The sequence below is a fragment of the Capsicum annuum genome, chromosome 11 (assembly GCF_002878395.1).
Source record: "Capsicum annuum cultivar UCD-10X-F1 chromosome 11, UCD10Xv1.1, whole genome shotgun sequence".
NCBI lineage: Eukaryota > Viridiplantae > Streptophyta > Magnoliopsida > Solanales > Solanaceae > Capsicum > Capsicum annuum.
Window position 1 is genome coordinate 107,000,941 of NC_061121.1, and position 17,938 is coordinate 107,018,878.

The following is a 17,938-nucleotide window of genomic DNA, read 5'->3' on the forward strand; positions in this document are numbered from 1 at the left end:
GTCTTGTATACTTGTAATGGTCAGTGTGCTCTTTCTTAAGGCATAATATGGTCATTTTTGATGCATCATTTGAGTCCAATTGATCCTAAAAATGGAATAACCAATAGTCATTGGTTGAGGGAGTTTTTTGAGAAATATTGCATCCATGGTTTTTATTGGTCGCTATGCCTAACCGGGAGATATGAATGCTTACCTTACCCTATGATAGATTGGGTGATGCCATTCTTAAGGGTATTAGGTCATTCTTGTTTCCATTGTGGCTTATGGATGTGCTATGAACTAGTATGGTGGAATATGAAGAATGTGAGATAATTTAGAGCCCAAATGATTAAGTGTTGTAATGAATGAACCCTATGGCTCTAACGATAAAGTTACCTTGCATCCATAAAAAAAATTTCTTTTCATATCTTTATTTTCTTTCTTTACATAAAAAAATTCCAAAAACATGTTTTACCATTTATCTTTTGTTTTGATTTTGTTTTATTTCTTTCTCATAGGTATAGGTATGTCTCCAAGGAAGAACTTTTCACGAAAATCTAGGAAGGGTAATGTCACGAATAAAGGCAAAGCAAAAGCTACTTCTGCAAGGGGTAAAGAACCGGTCTCCAAAGGTATTTTGAAAGTCCTAGATGCCCATGCCACCATTGATCGTACATAGGAGGTTGGAAAGGAAGCAAATCAAATTTGATTTAGTGTAGAAGGTGTGAGGGAGTTATGTGATAATTGGGTAACCACTTGGAGATTCAATCTCAAGAAGGTCTTTAGCATGGAGAGAGTTGACACTCATTTCCCAAAATCATTATCGAGGTTAAAAGCGGGTGTGGGAGCTCTTTATGGATATGACATCTTCTTCTCACGCACTATGTTATTTTCAAAAATTATTTGAGAATTTTAGGTTTCCTATGTTGTTTGGCATAATAAAAAATGCACAAAATACCAATTGTCGAACAACTTTGTCTCAAGAGTAGACTAGTTTGAGGATAGAAGTTCCTTACACAGTTTTGGAGATCAATAAGATCTATTTTGCTTGTGACTTAGAGTCTGTGGTGGAGTGAAAGAAGAGCATATTTAGCAAACTTCAAAGTTTCCCTTGACTTTATAGTATGATATCTAAGGCCTTCCTCCATGGGCTAATGGTCTAGGTCAAATCAGAGGAGAGAACTTTCGGTTCAAGCCAAACATTGGCTTGGATTTGTCAGTAACCATCTATTTCCCTCAATAAATGACAAGATATCATGATTGATAGGGCAATCATTGTCGGATGCATCATGGATAAAATTGCTATAAATTCGGGAGAGTCGATAGAGGAGATGATGAAGTTAAGGTCAAAGCAACCGGGCACTTTATTGTTATTTTCAGCACTCATATCTATATTTTGCCTTAAGTTCAAAGTCCCATTACTCTGTAAGATTGATCGAAGGGTTATATACACTAGAATCAGTGACATCACATATTGTAACAATGAGGATAACCCTACAGAAATTATGAGAAAATCTTTGGTTTTGGTAGACTCGGGTGCGAAAAGGTTGCCAACCTCAGAAGGGATGGAGGTCCCTCCAGATTCTACACTTGGTTTTGAGACTCATTATGATTCTACAGATACTCCTCCATCATTAAGTACCGCACCACCACCTAGGCCTATACAATTGGCACAGTCTTCTACGGTGATGTTTGCCAAGGTTGCTTTCATGACTTTGGCAAATAATGCTACTCTTATCTGATTACTGGCTGACCTAATCTAGTTTATTCAAGCTATTATAGCAACTATACATTCCCGCATATCAAAGTTAGAGCAGAGAGTATCCATCTTCGAGGTAAGAGGAGATTGTGAGGGGGTAGCTTTTTTAGAGGCAGACCTTGATGGTTTACGGGCAGAGTTTCACTCTGGACAACCTTCTTTCCGTCTTGATGAGATGAAGATTACTTTTTCCTCGGAGACTTCTAGCCTAGTACTCCCATTTGAGGATTTGTTCAAAGAGGGTTATGAGCACATTGATGAGGAGGCCGAGAGGGGATACCTGAGGCCCAATAGGTTGAGCTCGCCATGCACCTATCCAGGGATAATAAGCATGCATTGATGGTTGGGGATAGTTGTATCACTCGGCATGATGATGAGTTTTCATTTATAGCAGACTTGATAAGAGGATCCCATTCTAACGATGTTTCTTTTGAGACAGTACGATTATTCACCGACATAGGCCCGAGTGCCTAGTGTTCCACAAGAAGTATTTAACCTTCTTTACTCTCTAATATTTTCACATTGGGGACAATTCAATATTTTTAGTGGGGGGTGGGACATTTTTATGATTCATTTTATGGTCGGTACCAACTATTTCACTTTATAGCATTTAGTTGGATAGATTGTGTAGACATACTTTATGTTATAACTTTGATGTTTGTGTACACTTTTCATTTTGTTATGTTTATTTACTTTAGCCCTTTTGTGTCTTGTTTGTTGATATTTATTTACTTTAGACCTCCTGGAGCTTGCTTTTTATTATTGACTTTGTTTTGAGTTGGCCCTTGTCGGGCATTTGCGGTTTGTGTCATGCGCTTAATATAAATGTGATGTCCGATTTTGTGAATTTCTCTTGTTTCCTTTTGTATATATGTGTAATAAACTCCAAAGTTTTTCTTCGAAACTCGGTTCTTTCCTAAGGAGCAAAATTTCATTTTTTCTTTCTTTTGATCTATTACTTTTAGTTTAATTTAGTTTCTTTATCGAACCGAGTAATAATTAACCCATGAGGGATGACAAGGAGACATCATTAGGTGAAGTATCTAGTCATTTTGGTTAACTAGGAAAAAGCAAAAGTTCGAAAATACTTTCAAAATGTCATTGGTAAGAAATGGAAGGATTTTGAGAAAAACCAAAAATATAGTTTTCTTTTTTGAAAAAAATATAAAACAATCAAGGATGTTTTTGAGATTTTTTTTGAGTGAGACCATTAAACTTAAATTTTGGCTCTCTCTTTACAAGAATAAGTCTTTGACTTGGAGTAACTTATGAACCTCAAATTGCTCAAATTGGATGGGAGGCTAACTTTTTGCTCTATGAGTTCGATGCCATGTGTGGTGAGATTTTTGAATAATTCCTGTACATATGTGCAGTCTAGAACTTGCCCCGAGTGTATTCAAAGGGAAATTGTAGGCAAGCTTGGTTTGGAGGATGACTCGAGGTTATTTTTGACCCGTCACATAGCCAAATTCCTACCTTAACATTGTTTCCTAGTTAACCCATTTAAGCCTTTTTGCCCATCTTTCTTTCTTATTGTAATGATAACCATGCTAAAACACCTAAATTTTTTTGGAAATCTCTCTTTTGGCACTTAACCTCATTTGATGCATCGCATGATTCTAAATAATGGATTATAGGCAAAAGCCTAAGTTTGGGGGGTTGTGTATTTGGGAGAAGAATGTTATATGCTAAGATGATCCAAGAAAGGTGTATGTAAGGTTGTAAACTCATGTGCTTAAAAGACAAGAGATGTGCTTAATGTTAAATTTAAATATCCCTAGCCCATGGAACTTGAAAAAAAATTAGATGAGTGAGGGGATAAGAAGGGCTTATAGGTAGAAAATCTCTTGAAAAAGCCAAAGAAGTGAAGAAATAAAATGATGGATTTGAATTGTTTGGTAAATGTTCAATAAAAATTTAGGAAAATATTGGAAATGATTCAAAGAATAATGAGGTGGGTAGTTTGAAAATTCTGGGGGTAGAAAGGGTTGAGCGATTTTATTGAAGGAGGTCTTTTAGTCACTTGATCTATATATATTCCTTCCCGCACCTTAAACCTTTATCATAACCTGCAAGACCTTGGTGATTCCAAACTAGGTAAGTCTACATTAGTGGCAAAAAACACAAAGGGCAATCCTATGGTTCTATTCGATGTACTTGAATTTCTTTTGTGTATGGAGATAACTCTTGCATGTGAGCGGCGTCGATACTTTTGAGTAGAGGGTGAAGTTTTACTATTGATTTGGGTAAATGATTGAAGTAAGTTGCATTGTGAAAATTGAGATAATATTTGAAGGTTTTGGGTCTCCTATTAAGATGCCTTGTTGATTTGAAAGTTTCCTTTGATATAAAATTGCATCCTTGCTTCATAAATGTGTGCTTATTCAAAAAAATTGGTTTACTTGTTGCCATGACATGTTTGGAAAGTGTTTGTAGAGCTTTGTTAGCTATTAGTTTAGTGTAGCTTTCTTTTGGGTGGATTTGGGTTAAATACCCTATCTCATTGAATTATTCTTGGTTTCTTGAGGACAAACAATAGTTTAAATTTGGGGGTTGATAAGTCATCAATTTGACGACTTGCTAGCACTTTTTAAGCCTGAATTATCATGTTTTTTTTTCAATTAATTTAATGTTAATCTCTTACTTAATGCTCATTTGTGTAGGTAAAATTTGAAAAGGAAACTGGAGCAAGTCATTTAAGTCAACAAAAGGCCAAATGTGAAGTAAAAGAGTTACTCGGTTTGCATCCGCTTTGGATCTGCTTTCCATCTACTCTCCATTTGCCATGCATCCTCTCAAGCAGATCAAGATCAAGGTGGAAATTTTGTAATTTTGTCAAATGTGGAATTGGATCTTAAAGAAGGGTTTTTAACTCATTTTCAAGAATTAGCTTCTATCTTTCATCTTTAAACAATATTGTACTAGTCTTGAGTGAAAAACACATATGAGTGATTCCCAAAGAAGAATCAGTGATTTTCCGTTGAAGATTTATTGAAAATCAAAGCTTGAAACTACATTCTCCTTATTTCTCATAGATGAAATCAATGTAATTTTGGTAATATCTCTACCTTTTTGTCTATGAGGAGCTAACTCTTAATATTGGGGTTATGCTTGAATAGGTTATGGTTAATGCATGGGCATTAGCTATTTATCCGCCTAATTAGTTATTTGTGATGGGTGTTGTATTTATTCCATAATTTAATTAAGAGTTGGGGGTTGCAAACCCCAATCACCCTTGAACCCATGTTATCCTTGAAAGAGGGGATATGGGTGAGAAATAAATGAAACCACTAACTTGAATCATTTTATTTAATGACATCTATTAGACATAAGGATGTCAATTGAGACAATAGATGTGTAAAATCATCCCACTTGTGAGGTGTTCGAATGAATCCATTTGTGAAATTTGGTGTCGAAATTGAAAGATTGGCGTCAATACCTTTTAAGTCTAGCCTACCCATAACTCCAACCTGAATTTGGACAAATTATCAAGTACCCATGCATGAACCCACATCAAGGCCTATTTCCAATTGAATTTGCTCTTAGCATTTTTCAGTGTCAAGATAACAATCTAAAAGCGAAGTAATTGTCATTATAAACACGTTAAAGCTAATTTCCCTATTTTACATTTATATTTGTTTCATTCACATTAAAAATTAACTTTTAGTAGATTATCAACACTCATGAGTTTTGAATTCCGGGCTTTCACCCTTGTGGATTCAATGACATGACCTAAATCAGGGCCTTGTCGTAATGGGCATCCCAAGCTCAACTAGGATTGGGGACCATCTTTGTTACCCAACCCAACCTCCAAACACGTTCCCTGAGTTGAATGAATTCCGAATATATAACAAGATAGCATTTTGTACAATTTTAGACTCTGGGATAGGTCCATAACCATGATCAACCCAAGCAAGTCCAATTAACCAATAACCAACCAATAACCATACAAAAACCAAAACAATAACCAAGTACAAGTCCATAACATAAAAGAATGGAACAATCATAAATACAGTCGAACGGTTTCAGCCATTATACCAATACTAATGCCAAGGCTAACACCAATACCAACAATGCCCATACCAACCCATAGTAGTCCCACAAAGCCTCTAACCAAAACTAAAATAATATCCGATCAGGACATGCCCTCGACCATATCTAAAACCATAGTCTATATAATGACCAAAGTTAGTAAAAACATCCATGACATGAAATGGATCCATCCAAAATATGGAAGCTCATCACGTCAATCCAACTGAGCTGATCCCGAATCCGATCACAAAGTAGGAGAAGTAGAATGGTCGATTCTTGCATCACATAGGGATATAACCACTTAAAGATGGGTTAGTGGGTGAACGCTAGCATGCATTCAGGATAAGGGTAAAATAATGCTGCCTGTAAAACCAAGTAAACCAACCATATACATTCAAAACTATACATACATGTATATAACCATGCTGGGAAAAGGAACCAGGTTTGGCATTCCTTTAAAACCATTAACCTGGGTATGTGTAGCTTAACCATCCTAGAACTACCCACGGGATATATGGGTCTAGTGTAACCCCCTAAACGGGCCTCAATGTGTGTAGCCACATGAACCCGAGATACCATAGGAGTAGGGGATTCCCAAGTACCCTTCACTCTCCATAATACATATGTACAAATGTACTTAGGGGAATCCTATGTACCCCATAAGTATCATATATGGTCGCCATGACCAATCCTCATGTCGACAAACATTAGTTTCCAGTGTCCATCCATTGGACTCACACCTTGACGGTTAGCTATCACACTGCGCCATTATTGCCCAACTAAAACCATTTTCTCACAACCAAACCATCATTCCATTTGTTATTAACCAAGGCTATAAGTAATGGTATCGTCATACCGACTATAGCTTGCAAGCAATGTCCTTAGCCAACCTTAGGGGATTCCCATGTACCCCATAGGTTACATTATTTAGTTTACTTGGAGAATTCCTATGTACCCCATATGTACATCATTATTAGGTTTACTTGGGGGATTCCAGTGTACCCCACAAGTATCTCATTATTAAGTTTGCTTAGGGGATTTCTTTATACCCCATAGGCTTTCAACTAGACCAACCATAAACACCAAGACCTTACTATTTAATCATTCTAAACCATTTAAACTATTTATACCATTTAGGGTTCCATTACCAAGTTATATCATGCAATAGTTCCATTAAAAGTCCAACAATGTAGTAAAAACTTTCTCATAAGCATTTTATCAAACACATTGGGGCATAGTGTTTCCAAAACCAAAACCAAGTACCAATTAACCATTACCATGCATTTACCATGCAACCAAATGTCCAAACCACCATTAAAGCATGTAAACCCATAATTAAAACATGGAAAAATCATAACCAATTATTTATAACCAAAACCCCCAACATATATTTGAAAATCCAAAACCATACAACAATTATTCCATGAAAAGAATTCATAAAACATGCCTTAAGTTGGAACTAACAATGAGGGAGGAGTAACACCCCTTAGATTATAAAGACAATAGAGAGAAATCACCCTTGTAAGCCCCAAATTGATCTTATTAATGAAACCCTGGCCTTCCTTGACCTAAGAGCCTTGAGAGAATTTGAGAGTTTGAGTGTTTGCAATAGGTTAAATAATGTCCCAAGAGTGTTATAAGTCATGGGGCCTTAAGAGGTTAAGAGGAGAAATGTCCAGATTACCCCCAACTTAAGCTTCTTAAAATTCCTGCAGGATAGTATGATCACCCTACCCCAACTGTCCCTAGGGTATGAGTGTTACCCTTAAACCATACCCCAGGCCTCCCCTTGGACCCCAAAACTATCTAACATACGACCTCCCAAGCCAAACCGTACCCAACCATACAATTAGTACCATAAAATTATACCCTAAGCAGAATAAAATCAACTAAGCTAAACTTAGGGCAACATACGGGTGACACCTTACCATTAGTACCCTAAGTTATGACTAGTATGATCTAATCGTACCTTAGACAGAAACCAACCAACCTATAATGGTTGCCATACGACCATGACACACCAAACTGTACCACATCATACGACTAGTACCCCAAGTTATATCATGTCCAGAAGCTAAAAACTGAGAAATTTTCTAAGGGTCAAAACCTAGGGTATTTCATTCTCACCCACTAGGATCATTCGTCTCCAAATGATGTACAAGGTAGTAAAAGCATGAATTACATCCTAACATAACCATTTTAACCTTTAACTAAGTTAGAAAACAAAGATGCAAGGAAATAAACCTTTTTTTAACCAAGTTAGAAAATAAAGATATGATCAAGAACACGTATATTCCACACGAATATTCAAAGAAGAAAGCAAATGTGGATACTTAGAATTTATGTCCTTTTCCACTTCCCAAGTAGCTACATCGTTGGTCTGCAATCGACGAACCTATCGATCCAAGATCTCAACCGGGATCTCTTCATAAGATAGAGAATCTGAGATACCCAATCCTTCCAAAGGAACAACCAATGAAGGATCACCTATACACTTTCTCAACATAGAGACATGGAATGCCAGATGAATAGAGCTCAAACTAGAAGGCAAATCTAATTCATACACAACATTACCAACCCTTCTCAAAACTACATAAGGACCAACATACCGGTGACTGAGCTTCTCCTTTTTCCCAAAATGCATTACTTCCTTCATGGGATATACCTTTAGGAATAACCCATCCCCAACCTCAAACTCCAAGTCCCTACGTTTTACATCTGTATAGGACTTTTGGCAAATTTGGGAAGCCTTAAGCCTATCCCAAATCACCTTTACTTTCTACATAGCCTGATAAACCAAAACAGGGCCAAATATATCCACCTCACTAAGCTCAAACCACCCAATAGGAGATCTACACCTCCTACCATACAATGCCTCAAAAGGGGTCATCTCAATGCTAGAATGATAGCTATTGTTATAAGCAAACTCTACAAGATATAGATGATCAACCCAATTACCACCATAATCAATCACACATGTTCAAAGCATATCTTTCAATGTTTGAATAATTCTTTCTATTTGCCCATCCACCTGTGGGTGAAAAGCAGTACTCAAACTAGACTTAGTACCCAATCCCTTCTGAAACGACTGCCAAAAGTGAGATAAAAACTACATACCATGATCAGAGATAATCAAAATGGGTACCCCATGCATCTTCACAATCTATGTTAAGGTTATACTCCTTGAAAAGAGTATGAAGCCTCTCCCCAACGTGAGGTCTCTTCCTTAGGAGGACAAAATGTTGGACTCCATGTAGCTCACATGGTTTATGTTGGTTAAGAGAACCTCCCTTGATACAAGTTATTTTCCTAATAGTAAAGTAGCAGATTTTCTCCCTAAGACCAAAGTATTTTCCCTTGCTATAAGTATTTTCTCTAAAATTATGAGATAAGTTATTTCCCTAAACTAGAGTATCTTTTCATTGAGATAGAATGATTTCCCTAAAGCTTAAAATAAGATATTTTCCTAAAGTGAATGAAATGCCTTCAAGTATGTTTCAAAGTTATATGATTTTGAATTCCAAGTACTTTCAAAAGAGTTATGAGTTCTAGAGCATTAAAGAAGTTTTACTCTCCATGAGATATATGAATGAGTTGAAAGTATTGTTTAAAGTTTCCTTTAGCCTATGGGTAATGAGAATAAGAGAATATCACCAATTTCAAAGTTAAACTATGATGACTCATGAGATTTGTGTTACATGCTCCATTCTACATGATTCATGAGCTTTATATTTTATACTTATTCAAGCCATGCGAGTCATTACTTATTGCATCATGATTTGATTAAAGAGTATTGATGTTGTTTTATATAAATGCATGAACCCCCCACATACTCAGTAGATTCCCAAGTGCTAATCTACATATACGTCTATGTGCTACATTGTCTTATAATATAGGTTCAGGTGCTCAGTCCCAACCTCATCAGTGACTTTCGAGTACCTCTGTCTACATCCCTACAGTGGTGAGTCCTCATGGTTCGAGGAACTATTGTTAGACATTTCAGCATTTGAGAGACTATGTTATTACTTTAAGTTCATTTTGAGTTAGTTGAGGACCTGTCTCAATGGCTCTTTAGTTCATGGATTAGTAGAGGCTTTGTCAGACTAGTTATAAGATTATGGTTTTGTTGTGATTTTTTGGTATTGCTTGGTCATTTGGATTGAGCATTTTCTTCGTATTTCCTTTCATATGATATGACTATGCTAGTGTTTGAATTATTTCATCTTTAAATGAGTGTTATTAGTAGAAACATGCTCAAAGGGTTAGCTTGGAGCTACTTGTAGTCTTAAGCACCGTGTGACATCCCGAGAGGCGATTTTGGATCGTTACAAACTTGATATCAGATCCTAAGGTTTTAAGGAGTCCTAGGGAGTCTAACAAGCCACATTAAGTAGAGTCTTGATCATCAGTGTGTAGCGCACCACATCTATGAGAAAGAGACTGGAAGACGTTTTAGGAAAAAGGGTTGTTTCTTCTTTCAGAATCTATCGTACCTACAGTTGTCCTTCTCATCTAATAATTTGAGCACTTCTATTTCAAAAAATGCCTCTCCAAAGAGTGAATACCTGCAGGAACAATGATGAGCAACTCCTACCTGTTGATTATTTAAATAAGACTGTGTCTCATGCCGAGTTTCGAATGGTCTTTCAGGCGTTAGCCCACACAGTCACCGCTAATGTTCGGGCCAATAACCAGGCCGTAGTTGCTAATCAGTAGAGAGTGGATGTAGCTGCGGCTAGGATTCGTGATTTTATGCGGATGAATCCACCAGAGTTTTATGGGTCCAAGGCAGGTGAGGACCCATAGTTGTACCTTGAGGAGGTGAGAAAAATCACACAGGTGATGCATATTTTTGAGGAAAAAAATATTAGGTTGGCATCTTACAGGCTGAAGGACATTGCTTATGACTGAGATGTTTCATAGAGGAAGGGTTGAGATGATAATGCTGCTCCTATGACTTGGCAGGTATTCCAAGATGCATTCTTGGACAGGTTCTTTTCGCTTGAGATGAGGGAGGCAAAGATTAAGGAGTTTATGAACTTGAGGCAGGGCTCCATGACTGTTAAGGAGTACTGCTTGAAGTTCAACCAGTTGGTAAAGTATGCTCCTGATTTGATTTTTGACACCCGAGCTAGTATGAGCAAGTTTGTGATCGGTATTTCTGGGTTGATATTGAAGAAGTGTAGGACTGCGATGTTGCATAGAGATATGGATTTGGCTAGGTTGATGATGCATACCCAGTAGAAAGAGGTGGATAAAATTAGGGAGAGAGATCGAGTGAGGGGTAACAAGAGGCCTAGATCTGAGCAGCATGAGTATAGCCAGCCTAGGTTCCATGAAGGGAATCGCCTTTAATTTCAGGGGTGTCCATCTATGCCAGCACCTTCATCAGCTAGTGCTTCTTTGCCTAGAAACAAGCAGGAGCAAGGGGGCAGATTTTTTATGTCTAGGTCGCAGAATAGTGTTGGTAACAGGCCCCGTTATCCTCCTTGTGCTAAGTATGGTAGGGATTATCCCGATGAGTGTTTCATAGATTTGAGGGGCTATTTGGTTATGGAAAGCAGGGCCACAAACTTAGAGATTGTCCTCATGATAGACAAGGGAAACAAAGATGCCCGGCCTTAGGCACAGGCTACTAGTTCACCAGCTTCTGTACTTCATCCCGCCTTGCTTAGGGCACTTCATCTAGCACTGCTGGCAGTCAGCGCCAGAATAGATTCTAAGCCTTACCATCCCATGAAGAGCAGAAGGACTCTCCCGATGTTGTTACTGGTATGCTCCACGTCTTTTGTTTTGATGTTTATGTGTTGTTGGACCCCGGGTCAAGTCTCTCTTATGTGACCCCACTTGTAGTTGTGAATTTCAAAATGAGTTTCGAAAAGATTTCTGAGCCCTTCCTAGTTTCTACACCAGTAGGGGAGTCAGTTATTGCTAAACAAGTGTATAGATATTATCCTATTATTGTTCTTCATAGAGTCATACTTGAGGATTTGATAGAGTTAGACATGGTAGATTTTGACCTTATTCTGGGTATATATTGGCTTCATTCTTGTTATCCGTCTATAGACTATCTTACCCGTGTGGTCAAGTTTCAGTTTCCTGATGAACCAACTTTTGAGTGGTTCGGGAGTTCGGTAGTTCGGTATCTCCCAAGAGTTATTTTATCTCCTATCTCAAAGCCAGTAAGTTAATATCCAAGGATTGCATCTATCACCTAGTTAGAGTCAAAGACACTAAGTTCGAGGCTCCAACTATTCAGTCAGTCAAAATTGTTAATGAGTTTCTAGATGTTTTTCTTGAGATCTCCTAGGGGTACCTCCCGATAGAGAGATAGAATTTGGTATTTACATTCTTCCCGACACTCATCCTATTTCTATTCTGCTATACCATATGGCACTTGCAGAGCTTAAGGAGTTGTAAGAGCAACTCAAAGATCTTTTAGACAAAGGTTTCATTAGGCTCAGTATTTCTCCTTGGGGTGCACCTGTCTTATTCATGCAAAAGAAAGATGGTTCTTTGCGTATGTACATTAACTATCGTCAGCTTAACAAGGTCACAGTAAAAAATAAGTGTCCTCTTTCAAGAATTGATGAACTGCTTGATCAGTTGCAAGATGCAAGTTATTTCTCCAAGATAGACCTTAGATCCAGCTATCATCAACTTAAAGTGAGGGAATGTGATATTCCAAAGACAACCTTTCAAACCTGCTATTGCCATTTTGAGTTTCTAGTCATGTCTATCGGGCTAACCAATGCCCCAGTAGCTTTTATGGACCTTATTAATTGAGTGTTCAAGCAATATCTCAATATAGTTGTCATAGTGTTCATATATGACATCCTTGTGTACTCCCGTAATGAGAGTGATCATGTGAATCACCTTAAAATTGTCTTGGAAACTCTTAGAGATCATTATTTGTTCTCCAAATTTAGTAAGTGTGAATTTTGGCTAAGGTCTGTAGCCTTTTTGGGTTATATTGTTTCAGTCGAAGGTATTAGAGTTGATCCCTAAAATATAGAAGCTGTGAGAAATTGGCCTAGGCCTATCTCCCCATCTAACATTAAAAGTTTCTTGGGTCTAGCGGGCTACTACCATTGTTGTGTTGAAGGTTTCACTTCTATTGTATCTCCCATGATGAGGTTGACTCAAAAGAAAGTTAAGGTTTCACTTCTATTGTATCTCCCATGATGAGGTTGACTCAAAAGAAAGTTAAGTTCCAGTGGTCAGATTCCTGTGAGAAGAGTTTTCAGGATTTGAAGATTCAACTTACTTCAGCCTTTGTGTTGACTTTGCCTGATGGTGCAGATGATTTTGTGGTGTATTGTGATGCCTCTAGAACTGGTTTGGGTTGTGTGTTGATGCAAAGAGGTAAGGTTATAACCTATGTCTCTAGACAGTTAAAGCCACATGAGAATAATTAACCAACCCATGATCTTGAGTTAGCTGCTGTGGTCTTTGCTTTGAAAATCTGGAGACACTATCTTTATGGTGTTCATGCTGATTTATTTACTAATCATAAGAGCCTGCAGTATGTGTTTACTTAAAGAGAGTTGAATCTTAGGCAGAGAAGGTGGTTGGAGTTGTTAAAATAACCCAGGAAAGGCCAACATAGTGGCGGATGCCCTTAGCAGATTGTCTATGGGTAGTGTTGCTCATATAGAGGAAGGTAAGAAAGAGTTAGCTCACGATATGCATTGTCTGGCTAGATTGGGTATTAGGTTGCTTGATTCAGTCGAGGGGAGTACGTTGGTGCAGAGTAGTTCTGAATTCTCTTTAGTTTCAAAAGTGAAGGAGAAGCAAGATAGGGATCCTAGTTTGGTCAGACTGAAGGAGTCAGTTAAGGGTCAAAAGGTAGAGGTTTTTTCCCAAGGGAGAGATGGCGGTTAAGATTGCAAGGTAGATTGTGTGTTCCGTGTGTTGATGATATATGGTAGAGGATTATGGTTGAAGTGCATTACGCATGGTATTCTATTCATCCCAGCACCACCAAGATATTCCGCAACTTGTGGGAAATCTATTGGTGGAATGGTATGAAGAAGGATATAGTTGAGTTTGTAGCAAAGTATGCAATGTGCCAATAGGTTAAGGTAGAGCACCAAAGACCTGGTGGTGCAATGTAATAGTTTGGTATACCTACTTGGAAGTGAGAGGTGGTGACTATGGACTTCGTAACTGGGTTGCCACTTTCGTGTTGCCCATGCATACGTCTTATACAGCTGAGGATTATGCTAGATTGTATATCCGGTAGTTAGTTAGGCTGCACGGAGTTTTCTTGTCTATCATTTTGGATAGGGGAACTCAATTTACTTCTCAGTTTTGGAGGGCGTTCCAGCAGGGTCTTGGTACCCAAGTCCTTTTGAGTTTTATTTTTCATCCGCAGACAGATGGTTAGGCTGAGAGGACCATTTATACCCTGGAAGATATGCTGAGGGCATGTGCTCTTGATTTCAAAGGTAGTTGGGATGAGCATTTTTCATTGATAACGTTTGCCTATAACAATAGTTACCATGCTAGCATCGGGATGGCACCATTTGAGGCCTTGTATGGTAAGAGATGTAGATCATCCATAGGTTGGTTTGAAGTGGGTGAAGCTATCATGACTGGGCCTAATGTAGTATTTGAAGCTATAGAGAAAGTTAAGTTGATTAGAGAGAGGTTAAAGATCACCCAGAGTCATCAAAAGTCTTGTGTTGATGTGAGGAGAAGAGATCTTGAGTTTGAAGCGGGTGATTTGGTATACTTGAAGATTTCACCTATGAAAGGGATGAAAAGGTTTAGTAAAAATGGGAATCTTAGTCCCCATTATGTTGGCCCCTATAGAGTCTTGAGCCGTGTTAGTAAAGTAGCCTATGAAGTTGAGTTGCCCGCAGAGTTGTCAGCCATTCATCCTATCTTTTATGTCTCCATGCTCAAGAAGCACATTGGTGATTCTGTTATGGTAGATCCTTCAGAGAGTGCTAATATTCAGATCAGTTTTTCATTCAATGAGATTCCTATTGAGATTCTAGACTTTTAGAGTCGTAGACTGAGGAACAAAGAGGTTTTCTTGGTCAAAGTTTTATGCCAGAACCAGTCAGTTGAGGGCGCTACTTGGGAGGCAGAAGCAGATATGGGAGTCAAGTACTCGCACCTCTTTTTCGCGAGTTTAGATCAATCTGAAGGTACTATTCTTACTCAATTCAGCCCTTCTAATCTAAAGTTCAGCTATATGTATCTGTTCTTGCATGAGTTCTTGCAATTTCTGAGGCATTCAAGAGTTTAGAGAGATTTTGAACCCGTTTTAGCAACTTGCTTCAGCTATGTGTACTCTATTTTCCTGTGTTCCTAGTCTAACTAGCAACATTCTAGGATGAATGTTTCCAAGGGGGAGATATTGTAAGACCCCGCAAAGTTCTCTCGTAGTCTGAGCCTTAGAGCATGCCAAGCGAAGTGTAATTTCGGCCCTAAAAGATAGAGAAGTGACTTCCCAAATGATTGATGTTTCAGCCATGTAGTATTTTCTTAAATTTTTTGACTTTTTGTCATGTAGAGAATTGAATTAGCTTTCGAACAATACCAATTTCATCCAAATCCGGTATCAGGGTGAGAAGTTATGATCGTTTTACTGAGAGTTGTTAGAACCGCCAGGGTGCGATAGACGTTCCGATAGACCGTTGAGTCTGCGACGGACCTTCGCTCGGCCCGTCGCAACCAAGGCAGTAACTCCCTTTTCTATCCCAAGTGCGATGACCAAAATGACGAACCGTCAAGGCTGCGAAGGACCGTTGCTGGGATCATCGCGCTCAGGCAGTGTGTCCTCATCCTAGCCAATGTGCGATGGACGATCCAACGGACCGTCAGGCTGAGTGATGGACCATTTCTTCAACCGTCACACCAAGGCAGTATGTTTTTTTTATGACCAGTGTGCGACGGACGACCCGATGGACCGTCAGACTAGCGACGGACTATCGCTTCGACCCTCGCAGCCTCGGTTCAGTATTTTTAAGTCCTTTTTAAAAAAGGCTTTTGGGTCTTTTCCCTTTTAACCCTCAAATATATTCCAAATGAACTTGATAGACTCATTATCTCCCAAAATATCCAAAGGCTTCCCTCAAGAGCAAATCTAAAACCCTTCTCCAAGAAATCCAAGAAATCAAAGAACTCACCATGGATTCTACAAATCGAGTTGAGATTTGAGTTCCCCAAGTTAAAAGGTTGCAAGAACTCTCTCTCAAGAGTAAGAAGAAAAGTTTAGAGCAAGCTCGTTCATCCAATTTCATAATCTAAGGTATGTGGGGTTTTGAACAAGATAATCCTTTCATCCTTGTGCTCAAAGGCTTATTTAAACTATGATTTTCTACAATCTATGAGATTTTACATGAATTTGAATTAGGTTTTTTCACCCATTTTTATTGATTGCAATATTTTAATGTTTCCTATGAATTAAGAGTCTAATGGCAGGATTTTCAAATATTTTCTTGAAAAATTACAGCTGGGTCTATACCTCATGATTTTAATCCTTGAGAAATTAATAGTTGAAATGTTTGAGATATTGAAGTATATGAGTATGTTGAGATTTTGAGACAAATTGCTGAAATTTTTAGATTTCTACATGAGTTATAAATCTATATGCTATCTATTATGCTTTTGATGAGTTCTAACTTGAGATTGAATTGTGGGTTATTAAGCCCTACTTGAGACTTGAGATCTTATGAATTATTGTTCTATAAGCACCTATGATTTGAGTATTCTGAGATTATTGAGGAATGTTTTAACCTAATGGTCATTGATTTTTGAAATCCACTCTACTACATGAGATTACAGATTTGATTATTGGGTTCTTATTGAGCCATGAGATTATTCTAAAGTGAATTTTTATGAGATGAGCAAGATAAACTAAAGGGAGTAGTATTTAGCATCGAGTTGGGTAAGTTACCAGAGTAGTATTTAGCACCGAGTTGGGTAAGTTACCACGGTTTCTTACCTCAGAACTACGTGCCATCGTAGGTTAGGCCTAAGGCCGAGATGATTGTTAGGCCTAAGGTCGAGATATTGGGTTCGAGGCCGAGATAAGTGATCACTGAGTTAAGGTTATACTCCTTCGCAAGAGTATGACGCCTCTCCCCAATGTGAGGTCTCTTCCTTAGGAGGACAAAATGTTGGACTCCATGTAGCTCACATGGTTTATGTCAGTTAAAAGAACCTCCCTTGATACAAGTTATTTTCCTAATTGTAAAGTAGCAAATTTGCTCCCTAAGACCAAAGTATTTTCCCTTGATATAAGTATTTTCTCTAAAACTATGAGATAAGTTATTTCCCTAAACTAGAGTATCTTTCCATTGAGATAGAATGATTTTATTAAAGCTTGAAACAAGATATTTTCCTAAAGTGAATGAAATGCCTTCAAGTATGTTTCAAAGTTATATGATTCTGAATTCCAAGTACTTGAGTTCGTAAGAGTTATGAGTTCTTGAGCATTAAAGAAGTTTTACTCTCCATGAGACATATGAATGTGTTGAAAGTATTGTTTAAAGTTTCCTTTAGCCTATGGGTAATGAGAATATGAGAAGATTACCGATTTTAAAGTTAAACTATGATGACTCACCGGATTTATGTTACATGCTCCATGCTACATGATTTGTGAGTTTTACATTTTATACTTATTCAAGCCACGTGAGTCATTACTTATTGCTTGCATGATTTGATTAAAGAGTATTGATGTTGTTTTATATAAATGCATGCACCCCCCACATACTCAGTACATTCCCAAGTGTTGATCCACATATGCGTCTATGTGCTACGTTGTCTAATAATGTAGGTTCAGGTGCTCAGTCCCAGTCTCGTTAGTAATTTTTGAGTACCTCTGTCTACATCTCTACAGTGGTGAGTCCTCATGGTTCGAGGACCTATCGTTAGACATTTCAGCATTTGAGAGACTATGTTATTACTTTCAGTTCATTTTGAGTCAGTTGGGGACCTGTCCCAATGAATCTCTAGTTCATGGATTACTAGAGGCTTTGTCAGACTATTTATCAGATTGTGGTTGTGTTGAGGTTTTTCGATATTGCTTGGTCGTTTGGACCGAGCATTTTCTCCGTATTTCCTTTCATATGATATGACTATGCTAGTGTTTGAATTATTTTATCTTGAAATGAGTGTTATTAGTAGAAATAGGTTCAAAGGGTTAGCTTA